General features: G+C 46.7%; 1 non-coding gene across 1 annotated transcript; it reads left to right on the top strand.

The window, feature by feature from the left end:
* The first annotated feature begins 3,581 nt into the window (after window positions 1-3,581).
* trnal-aag (transfer RNA leucine (anticodon AAG)) lies at window positions 3,582-3,663 on the top strand. The gene has a single exon. It is a non-coding gene; the product is annotated as a tRNA-Leu (tRNA).
* The last annotated feature ends 6,043 nt before the right edge of the window (window positions 3,664-9,706 follow it).

Raw genomic sequence — 9,706 nt, 5'->3', positions numbered from 1 at the left:
GACCTGGTCTTCGGCCCGCCGCCCGGAGACGGGTCGGCACCGCCGGCTGGACTGGAGTACGAATGGGACCTGCGGCAGCGGATGCAGCGGGTGCACAGCTTTGCACGGACCCACCTGACACAGGCGGGGGTCCGGCAGAAGCGGTACTACGACCTGCGCTGCAGGGGGCCTGCCTTCCAGCCCGGGGACTGGGTTTGGGTGTACAACCCGCGCCGCCGCAAAGGCCTCAGCCCTAAGCTCGCGCCGTCATGGGAGGGGCCCGCTGAGGTACTCGGGGTGGTGGGCGAGGTCTGCTACCGTGTCCGGTTGCGAACGCGGGGGAGAGTGGTGGTCCTGCACCGAGACCGCCTGGCCCCCTACCGGGCCCGGGAGGAGGAGCCGTGTGGGGAGGCTCTAGAGGAGCAGCCGGGACTGGAGCCGACCGATAGTGGGGCGTCCGTGGGTCGCCAGCCGTCACCGCGGCGCAGCGGCTGCTCACGCAGGGTTCCGCAGCAGTTGGCCGAATATGAGTACAGCCTGAGGGGGGTGTTTGACATCGGCGAGACGCCAGACGCTTCAGGTGGGGGCAGTGTAACGCCCTCGCCTGGTGGTGAGGAGGAAGCGCCCCTAGGCGCTCGTAGTACCGCTGGGCATGCTGGGAGTGGTAGCCGGGGAGAGTCTGAGGGTCAGCACGATGACCAGCGGCTGACCCTACCTGTGTAAATAATGTCCTAGTAATTCTAGTGCCCTGTGTAGTCCTGTAAAAGTATAATAATGTTTCTTTATTAGCCCTATACAATTTCTTGCATTAGGAATGCGTCTTTTCGCATACCCCAGCTTTTGCACAGACACAGACACAGAGACAGGGAGAGAAGCTGGCTTCAGACGAAGGGAACTGCTTTTTGGCAGTCTCTCGAGAAACTAAGCAAAGTGTTTAAAGATACAGCTTGACATCAAGGCACAAAACAAAAACCTTCTTGCGTCCTCTCAACCCAAAAGCGCTTTGTCACTTTTTGCGTTATGTAGGGAACGATGTCTGCCCAGATCACTTTTGTGTCAATGCAAATCGTAGTGTGCCCTCCGTTTTAATGTTGGCTGTGCTGGCGTGCTGCTTCTGTCTGTGAAACTTGAATGTTCTGCTTCTTCACACCAAATCGTCGCCGGGGGTTGAGCTTGTTAAATCTTTGCGCATAGCGCTCCTTTGGAAGTACTTTGTTCAAGTTCAAAAGCAATCGTGGGATTTACTTCATGCGTGCAAAAAGCATGCCTCGCACGACAGATTTAAATGGGGAATGGAGCCTGCTTCTTGCTGTTTTTCCTGTGGTTGCAGTTACAAAGTTGATCGTGCTTTCACATTCTGTTAACAGTATTCACTGGCTGAGCTTTATCAGTTGGTTCGTAAAGGAATCTCTGCTTCGGTTCCAGAAAAGTCATCTGTAGTGTGTTTTTTTCCGTGCCCATGGCAGCCTTTTAAAGCTGGTAGTAATGGCGGCGAAGTTAATTTTTTATCCTCTTTAAAAGAATAAGGACGGGCTGGGGCGAGCTCCATTTACCACTCTTTCAGCTAACCGCCGAACTCACGAACTGATTACACTGCAGAGCCACAGGCGCCTCGCTTTTCGCCATTCTCTGGGTTAGGGTGAAAAAAATTTTTTGCTGGTATTAGCTGGCCTGCTGGGAGTACCTCTTCTTCACTGATAAGCAAGATTTGTGTTTCATCTTTCGCAAGCTGTATAGATTTCTTTCAAAACAAGTTGTTCCAGAAAGGAAACGGACACTTGCATTCACCTGAATTAAAAGGCATGGGATTTGCCCATAAGGATAAATTCTGTACAGTAAGACAGGAAGAAAGGCACCGCTGGGAATCGGACCCAGGATCTCCTGTTTATTAGACAGGCGCTTTAGCCAACTAAGCCACGGCGCCGGCAAAGTGCTGTCCTTTGACAGCCACTTGGACACGTCTCTACTGCTCTGAGACATCTGCGTTCGGTGTGCACCGAGCCTGCTCGCCTTGCAAGTTGCCTCATTTACACGCGATAGTTCCACCACTAAGAGAAAGGATGAGAAATGGCTTTTATCTGTCACTTTTCATGTCAGAGGATCTCAATCTGCTTTCCCTGTACAAGAGGATATCCAACTCATGTAGCTAAAGACGTAGACGACAGTGCTCCACTGAAATCTTGATCTCACAACCCTCGGCATGACTCCGCTGTGTTCCGCTTTAGACAAAGGGGGGAAAAGACTTCTTTCATCACACGTTTTGCACTGTTTACGGTGTTTGCAGTGCTCTTTCTTAAATGAAAACCAGGAATCGGCACCATATGAGGTGAAACTAGATAATATTGGAACAAGTAGCCTCGCCATTCCATGCGTGACGTGAGCAAAGTGTAATTCCTGTCTTTATAGTGTGCTTGTTAGAGACATAGCTGGCACCCAGAGCGCTTTAAATCCGGGAGTCAGCAGCCCAAGACAAGAGAGTTTCCTTCGTCTATGTTTTTTGCGTGAAGGGGGAAACCATGCGTGTGCTGCAAACGATCTTAGTATCGAAGTGCCGTCCCACATAACCGATCCGAACAATCTGCTTTACAGAGGAGCACTGCCGGAGCTTATCGTTGGCAAACTGAAGACCAGGCTGACCTCTTCTGTGACTCTTGAACACTGAGTCTCAAGGTTGTGAATTCAAGCTCCACGCTGGCGGGAAATTCCATAGGTAATGATCACATTTTCTTGCATGCTAATCAAAAGAAATATTAAGAAACTTTTCCCGATACCAGTTTTTTACAAAAGTAAAGGCACACGGCACATGTGTGCCACATCACGTCCGAGTTTAGTGACAACTACCTCAGAGATTGTAAGCTGGGTAGTCTCAGATCAGATCACTTTTTTTATCAAAGGTTCAAGCAAACCCAAATACATTTGCAAGAGACATTTCAGAATCCCAGACAAATCCAGTAAGATTGCTGGATCCTTTGAATTCGACTGAACTATAGCACAGATCTGCAGTCCACCATTAGAATACTGTGGGTGTGCTGTATAAGCCATACCGCCCAAAATAGTTCTAAAACAGGAGAAGCATCCTCGTTTAGGAATGTGGTATAAAGTGAAATGGTCTGGGAAGAGTCCTACATTTGAACAGTTCAAAATAGACGTAAAGGGGTATTTACGGACTCTTTCGAAATGTAAGAACAAGCTGTGCGGACCTTATCTTTATTTACTTTGTGTAATCATTTTTCATAAAGTGTCATTGTATTATAGCATGTGCCCCTGACGATTTTCTTGATACGTTATATGTGCTCTTGTTTGTATTGTATGTAGTTTTGTTGTTCAAATAAAACGTAAAAGACACAACTTTCCGGATGCGGCTGCTGTAAAAGTAAAATGACATCAAGGGTGCTGTACGCAGAGGTCTGAAACCTGCTCAACAGAAGATCTTTATCAAGAGGTGTTAAAGAAGTAGAGATCTCGCCATGAGAGGGGAAGCATCTCAGAAAAAGCAGGTGCAGTCGGTTCCACGGTCATAACGCCACTAATTCGGGCGACAAGAGCAAAACCCACCCGGCTTCCTCCGGGCAAGTAATGAGACAAAGAGACAGTACACAGCGGGTAGCGTGGCTTAGCGGTCTAAGGCGCTGGATTAAGGCTCCAGTCTTTTCGGGGGCGTGGGTTCAAATCCCACCGCTGCCAGGTGCTTCTGTCGAGACCCCCTTTCAGCTGGCTTCAGACGAAAGGGAGGGAACTGCTTTTTGGCAGTCTCTCGAGAAACTAAGCAAAGTGTTTAAAGATACTTTCTCAGCTTGACATCAAGGCACAAAACAAAAACCTTCTTGCGTCCTCTCAACCCAAAAGCGCTTTGTCACTTTTTGCGTTATGTAGGGAACGATGTCTGCCCAGATCACTTTTGTGTCAATGCAAATCGTAGTGTGCCCTCCGTTTTAATGTTGGCTGTGCTGGCGTGCTGCTTCTGTCTGTGAAACTTGAATGTTCTGCTTCTTCACACCAAATCGTCGGCGGGGGTTGAGATTGTTAAATCTTTGCGCATAGCGCTCCTTTGGAAGTACTTTGTCCAAGTTCAAAAGCAATCGTGGGATTTACTTCATGCGTGCAAAAAGCATGCCTCGCACGACAGATTTAAATGGGGAATGGAGCCTGCTTCTTGCTGTTTTTCCTGTGGTTGCAGTTACAAAGTTGATCGTGCTTTCACATTCTGTTAACAGTATTCACTGGCTGAGCTTTATCAGTTGGTTCGTAAAGGAATCTCTGCTTCGGTTCCAGAAAAGTCATCTGTAGTGTGTTTTTTTCCGTGCCCATGGCAGTCTTTTAAAGCTGGTAGTAATGGCGGCGAAGTTAATTTTTTATCCTCTTTAAAAGAATAAGGACGGGCTGGGGCGAGCTCCATTTACCACTCTTTCAGCTAACCGCCGAACTCACGAACTGATTACACTGCAGAGCCACAGGCGCCTCGCTTTTCTCCATTCTCTGGGTTAGGGTGAAAACATTTTTTTGCTGGTATTAGCTGGCCTGCTGGGAGTACCTCTTCTTCACTGATAAGCAAGATTTGTGTTTCATCTTTCGCAAGCTGTATAGATTTCTTTCAAAAGAAGTTGTTCCAGAACGGAAACGGACACTTGCATTCACCTGAATTAAAAGGCATGGGATTTGCCCATAAGGATAAATTCTGTACAGTAAGACAGGAAGAAAGGCACCGCTGGGAATCGGACCCAGGATCTCCTGTTTATTAGACAGGTGCTTTAGCCAACTAAGCCACGGCGCCAGCAAAGTGCTGTCCTTTGACAGCCACTTGGACACGTCTCTACTGCTCTGAGACATCTGCGTTCGGTGTGCACCGAGCCTGCTCGCCTTGCAAGTTGCCTCATTTACATGCGATAGTTCCACCACTAAGAGAAAGGATGAGAAATGGCTTTTTTCTGTCACTTTTCATGTCAGAGGATCTCAATCTGCTTTCCCTGTACAAGAGGATGTCCAACTCATGTAGCTAAAGACGTAGACGACAGGGTTCCACTGAAATCTTGATCTCACAACCCTCGGCATGACTCCGCTGTGTTCCGCTTTAGACAATGGGGGGAAAAGACTTCTTTCATCACACGTTTTGCACTGTTTACGGTGTTTGCAGTGCTCTTTCTTAAATGAAAACCAGGAATCGGCACCATATGAGGTGAGACTAGATAATATTGGAACAAGTAGCCTCGCCATTCCATGCGTGACGTGAGCAAAGTGTAATTCCTGTCTTTATAGTGTGCTTGTTAGAGACATAGCTGGCACCCAGAGCGCTTTAAATCCGGGAGTCAGCAGCCCAAGACAAGAGAGTTTCCTTCGTCTATGTTTTTTGCGTGAAGGGGGAAACCATGCGTGTGCTGCAAACGATCTTAGTTTCGAAGTGCCGTCCCACATAACCGATCCGAACAATCTGCTTTACAGAGGAGCACTGCCGGAGCTTATCGTTGGCAAACTGAAGACCAGGCTGACCTCTTCTGTGACTCTTCAACACTGAGTCTCAAGGTTGTGAATTCAAGCTCCACGCTGGCGGGAAATTCCATAGGTAATGATCACATTTTCTTGCATGCTTCTGTAGGGTTTGGGCATTTACTTGGACAATTATTAATTGTAGCAGTAAATCACAAAATTGATTCTTTTGATGGCTTTAGAATCCAACCATGCAATATAACTCAAACAACGCACACACACAGGTACTAATACACGAGGATACATTTATTAATACATAGAATATGCATATAAACAGATCTTATCGAGAGGGTTATCAGAATACAAAAGATATATATTCAGTCAGTTACAAAGAGTTACATATATCAAGAGGACATACATTCAGTATATCATTCATTTAGACCGTTTCGTAATTGAACTTGGTTATAACTTCTACATTAGATACTCAAAACAAGTACATAACTCTTGTTGGGATAACAATTGAATTCTCGAGCAGTAATGCAGTGAAGTTGAATACTCATCCAATCTCTGGGGATTCAGATCTCCTGCGGGCACAAAGAAACAGTTGCAGGCTGTTGCTGTCCAATCTGCGCTCTCTGGCTCGGTGCCAGGCTGTGCTGTGCGGCTTGTGACGGTGCGCTGCTGATGCTCTCTGAATACTGGCTAGTTAGTTTTGGCTGAAACTAGCGAAGTTTGTGCACAGGAGAAAAGATGACTGTGAGTCCCAGCAGGTCAGGAAGAAGACCAGTTCGTTCCTGATGAAGCGCTAGTTCTGAATAGTAATTCAGCTGTCCACAGTTCTGACCTTTTCACCAGGCCTGCTGCTGGTGCTAACCTCGGGTGGATCCTCTGGTTACTCTCTGGCAACCTCCGCTCTCGACTCTTAGAACAAAGGAAAGTTCTGGCACTCGGACACACTGGCCGTTCCGTGGTTGTCCGGGCTGAGTCTCAGGATGGTCAGGAGGCGCGCTGCGAGAATGTCCTGTCCTTGGGAGTCTTCTGCTCCTGGGCCGTCCTGCCCTGGAATTCTCCTTTGAATTCCCTTTAGAAAAGTCCACAGAATTCTACACTTAAGGCTCTCTGTGTTGCCTGTTTTTACCTGGAAGAACTTCAGCTCGTTGATTGGCTGAAAGTTCCATGGGCATCAGAGTCCCACGTGGGTTACTCTGCCCTACCAGTCCCTGATTGGTTGATCAAGGTGAGATATGAGTCACTTACTCCTGACACTTAGGAATGCAATCCAGATGTCCATCTGGCATTCCCTAGACAGATAGGCGCCAATGGATGCCTATTGATCATGATAGCCAGGCTTAGCTAAGTGCACCCCCCTTTGGGAGCTGTCCCTTATCAAAAGAAAACATCTTTAAATCAGCCTGCATGAATAGTTTCTCTGTGGCTGCACCACAGAGATGAACAGAGAGATGAGGCCTCATTTGGGAAAGCACTGAAACACTTAATTCTGTCTTATTAACAAGCATTGCCGCTGCACTGGGATAGGACATTCCACACTGGAGTATTATTATTGAGAGACAGGATCACTGTCTGTTCCCCAGGCTGGGGCAGGAGATCCCACACTGTATCATTATTATTGAGAGACAGGCTCACTGTCTCTTCCTAAGGCTGGGAAAGGAGGTCTCACGCTGTATTATTATTATTATTGAGAGACAGGTTCACCGTCTGTTCCTCAGGCTGGGATAGGAGATCACACACTGTATTATTATTTCTGAGAGACAGGCTCACTGTCTGTTCTTCAGGCTGGGGCAGGAGATCACATTGTATTATTATTTTTGAGAGACAAGCTCACTGTTCCTCAGGCTGGAACAGGAGATGACACACTGTATTATTATTATTGAGAGACAGCCTCAGTGCCCCCCAGGCTGGGTCAGGAGATCACACACTGATCTATTATTATTGAGAGACAAGCACACTTTTTGTTCCTCAGACTGGGACAGGACATCCCACACTGGATTATTATTATTGAGAGACAGGATCACTGTCTGTTCCTCAGGCTAAGAAAGGAGCTCACACACTGGATTATTATTATTGAGAGATAGGTTTACTCTCTGTTCCCCAGGCTGGGACAGGAGATCACACACTGTATTATTAATATTGAGAGGCAGGCTCACTGTCTCTTCCTCAGGCTGGGACAGGAGGTAACACACTGTATTATTATTATTACTGAGATACAGGCTCACTGTCTGTTCCTCAGACTGGGACACGAGATCACACACTGTATTTTTATTATTGAGAGACAAGCTCACTTTTCCTCAGGCTGGGACTGGAGATCACACACTGTTCTATTATTAGTGAGAGACATGCTCACTGTTTGTTCCCCAGACTGGGACAGGACATTCCACACTGGATTATTATTATTGAGAGATAGGTTTACTGTCTGTTCCCCAGGCTGGGACAGGAGATCACACACTGTATTATTATTATTGAGAGACAGGTTCACTGTCTGTTCCTCAGGCTGGGACAGGAGATCACACACTGTATTATTATTATTGAGAGACAAGCTCACTGTTCCTCAGGCTGGGACAGGAGATCACATTGTATTATTATTATTGACAGATAAACTCAGTGTTCCTCACTGTTATTATTATTGAGAGTCTGGCTCCCTGTTCCCCAAGCTGGGACAGGAGGTCACACACTGTATTATTATTATTATTGAGAGACAGGCTCGCTGTCTGTTCCTCAGGCTGGGACAGGAGATCACACACTGTACTACTATTATTGAGAGACAGGCTCACTGTTCCTCAGGCTGGGACAGGAGATCACACTGTATTATTATTATTGACAGATAAACTCACTGTTCCTCACTGTTATTATTATTGAGAGTCTGGCTCCCTGTTCCCCAAGCTGGGACAGGAGGTCACACACTGTATTATTATTATTATTGAGAGACAGGCTCGCTGTCTGTTCCTCAGGCTGGGACAGGAGATCACACACTGTACTATTATTATTGAGAGACAGGCTCAGTGTTCCCCAGGCTGGGACAGGAGATCACACACTTTATTATTATTATTGAGAGACAGGCTCACTGTTTGTTCCTCAGGCTGGGACTGGAGATCACACACTGTTCTATTATTATTGAGAAACAGGCTCGCTGTCTGCTCCTCAGGCTGGGACAGGAGATCACACACTGTATTATTATTATTGAGAGACAGGGTCACTGTCTGTTCTTCAGGCTGGGATAGGAGATCACGCACTGTATTATTATAATTGAGAGACAGGCTCGGTGTCTGTCCCTCATGCTGGGAGAGGAGATCACACACTGTATTATTATTATTGAGAGACAGGTTCGGTGTCTGCTCCTCAGGCTGGGACAGGAGATCACACACTGTTGTAGTGTGCTCTCACGAGGCACCAGTTCTGTAGGGGTTTGTGCATTTACTGGGACAATTATTAATTGTGGCAGTTAATCACAAAATTGATTCTTTTAATGGTCTCAGAATCCAACCATGCGAGATAACTCAAACAACGCACACACAGGTACTAATACACGAGGATACATTCATTAATATATATAATATGCATGTAAACCAAACAGATCTTATCGTAAGGGTTATCAGAATACAAAAGATATATATTCATTCAGTTACAAAGAGTTACACATATCAAGAGGACATACGTTCGGTATATCATTCATTTAGACCGTTTCGTAATTTAACTTGGTTACAACTTCTGCATTAGATACTCAAAACAAGTACATAACTCTTAGGAATTACATTGATATCAACTGGTTGGGATAACAATAGAATTCTGGAGCAGTAATGCAGTGAAGTTGAATACTCTTCCGATCTCTGGGGATTCAGATCTCCTGCGGGCACAAAGAAACAGTTGCAGGCTTGTTGCTGTCCAATCCACACTCTCTGGCTCCGTGCCAGGCTGTGCTGTGCGGCTTGTGACGGTGTGCTGCTGATGCTCTCTGAATACTGGCTAGTTAGTTTTGGCTGAAACTAGCGAAGTTTGTGCACAGGAGAAAAGATGACTGTGAGTCCCAGCAGGTCAGGAAGAAGACCAGTTCGTTCCTGATGAAGCGTTAGTTCTGAATATTAATTCAGCTGTCCACAGTTCTGACCTTTTCACCAGGCCTGCTGCTGGTGCTAACCTCGGGTGGATCCTCTGGTTACTCTCTGGCAACCTCCGCTCTCGACTCTTAGAACAAAGGAAAGTTCTGGCACTTGGACACACTGGCCGTTCCGTGGTGGTCCAGGCTGAGTCTCAGGATGGTCAGGAGGCGCGCTGCGAGAATGTTCTGCCCTTG

Source organism: Lepisosteus oculatus, chromosome 14 (assembly GCF_040954835.1).
Source record: "Lepisosteus oculatus isolate fLepOcu1 chromosome 14, fLepOcu1.hap2, whole genome shotgun sequence".
In the NCBI taxonomy this organism is placed as follows: Eukaryota; Metazoa; Chordata; class Actinopteri; order Semionotiformes; family Lepisosteidae; genus Lepisosteus; species Lepisosteus oculatus.
Note: the sequence above shows the minus strand (reverse complement) of the source record. Positions and strands in the feature narration are given on the sequence as shown.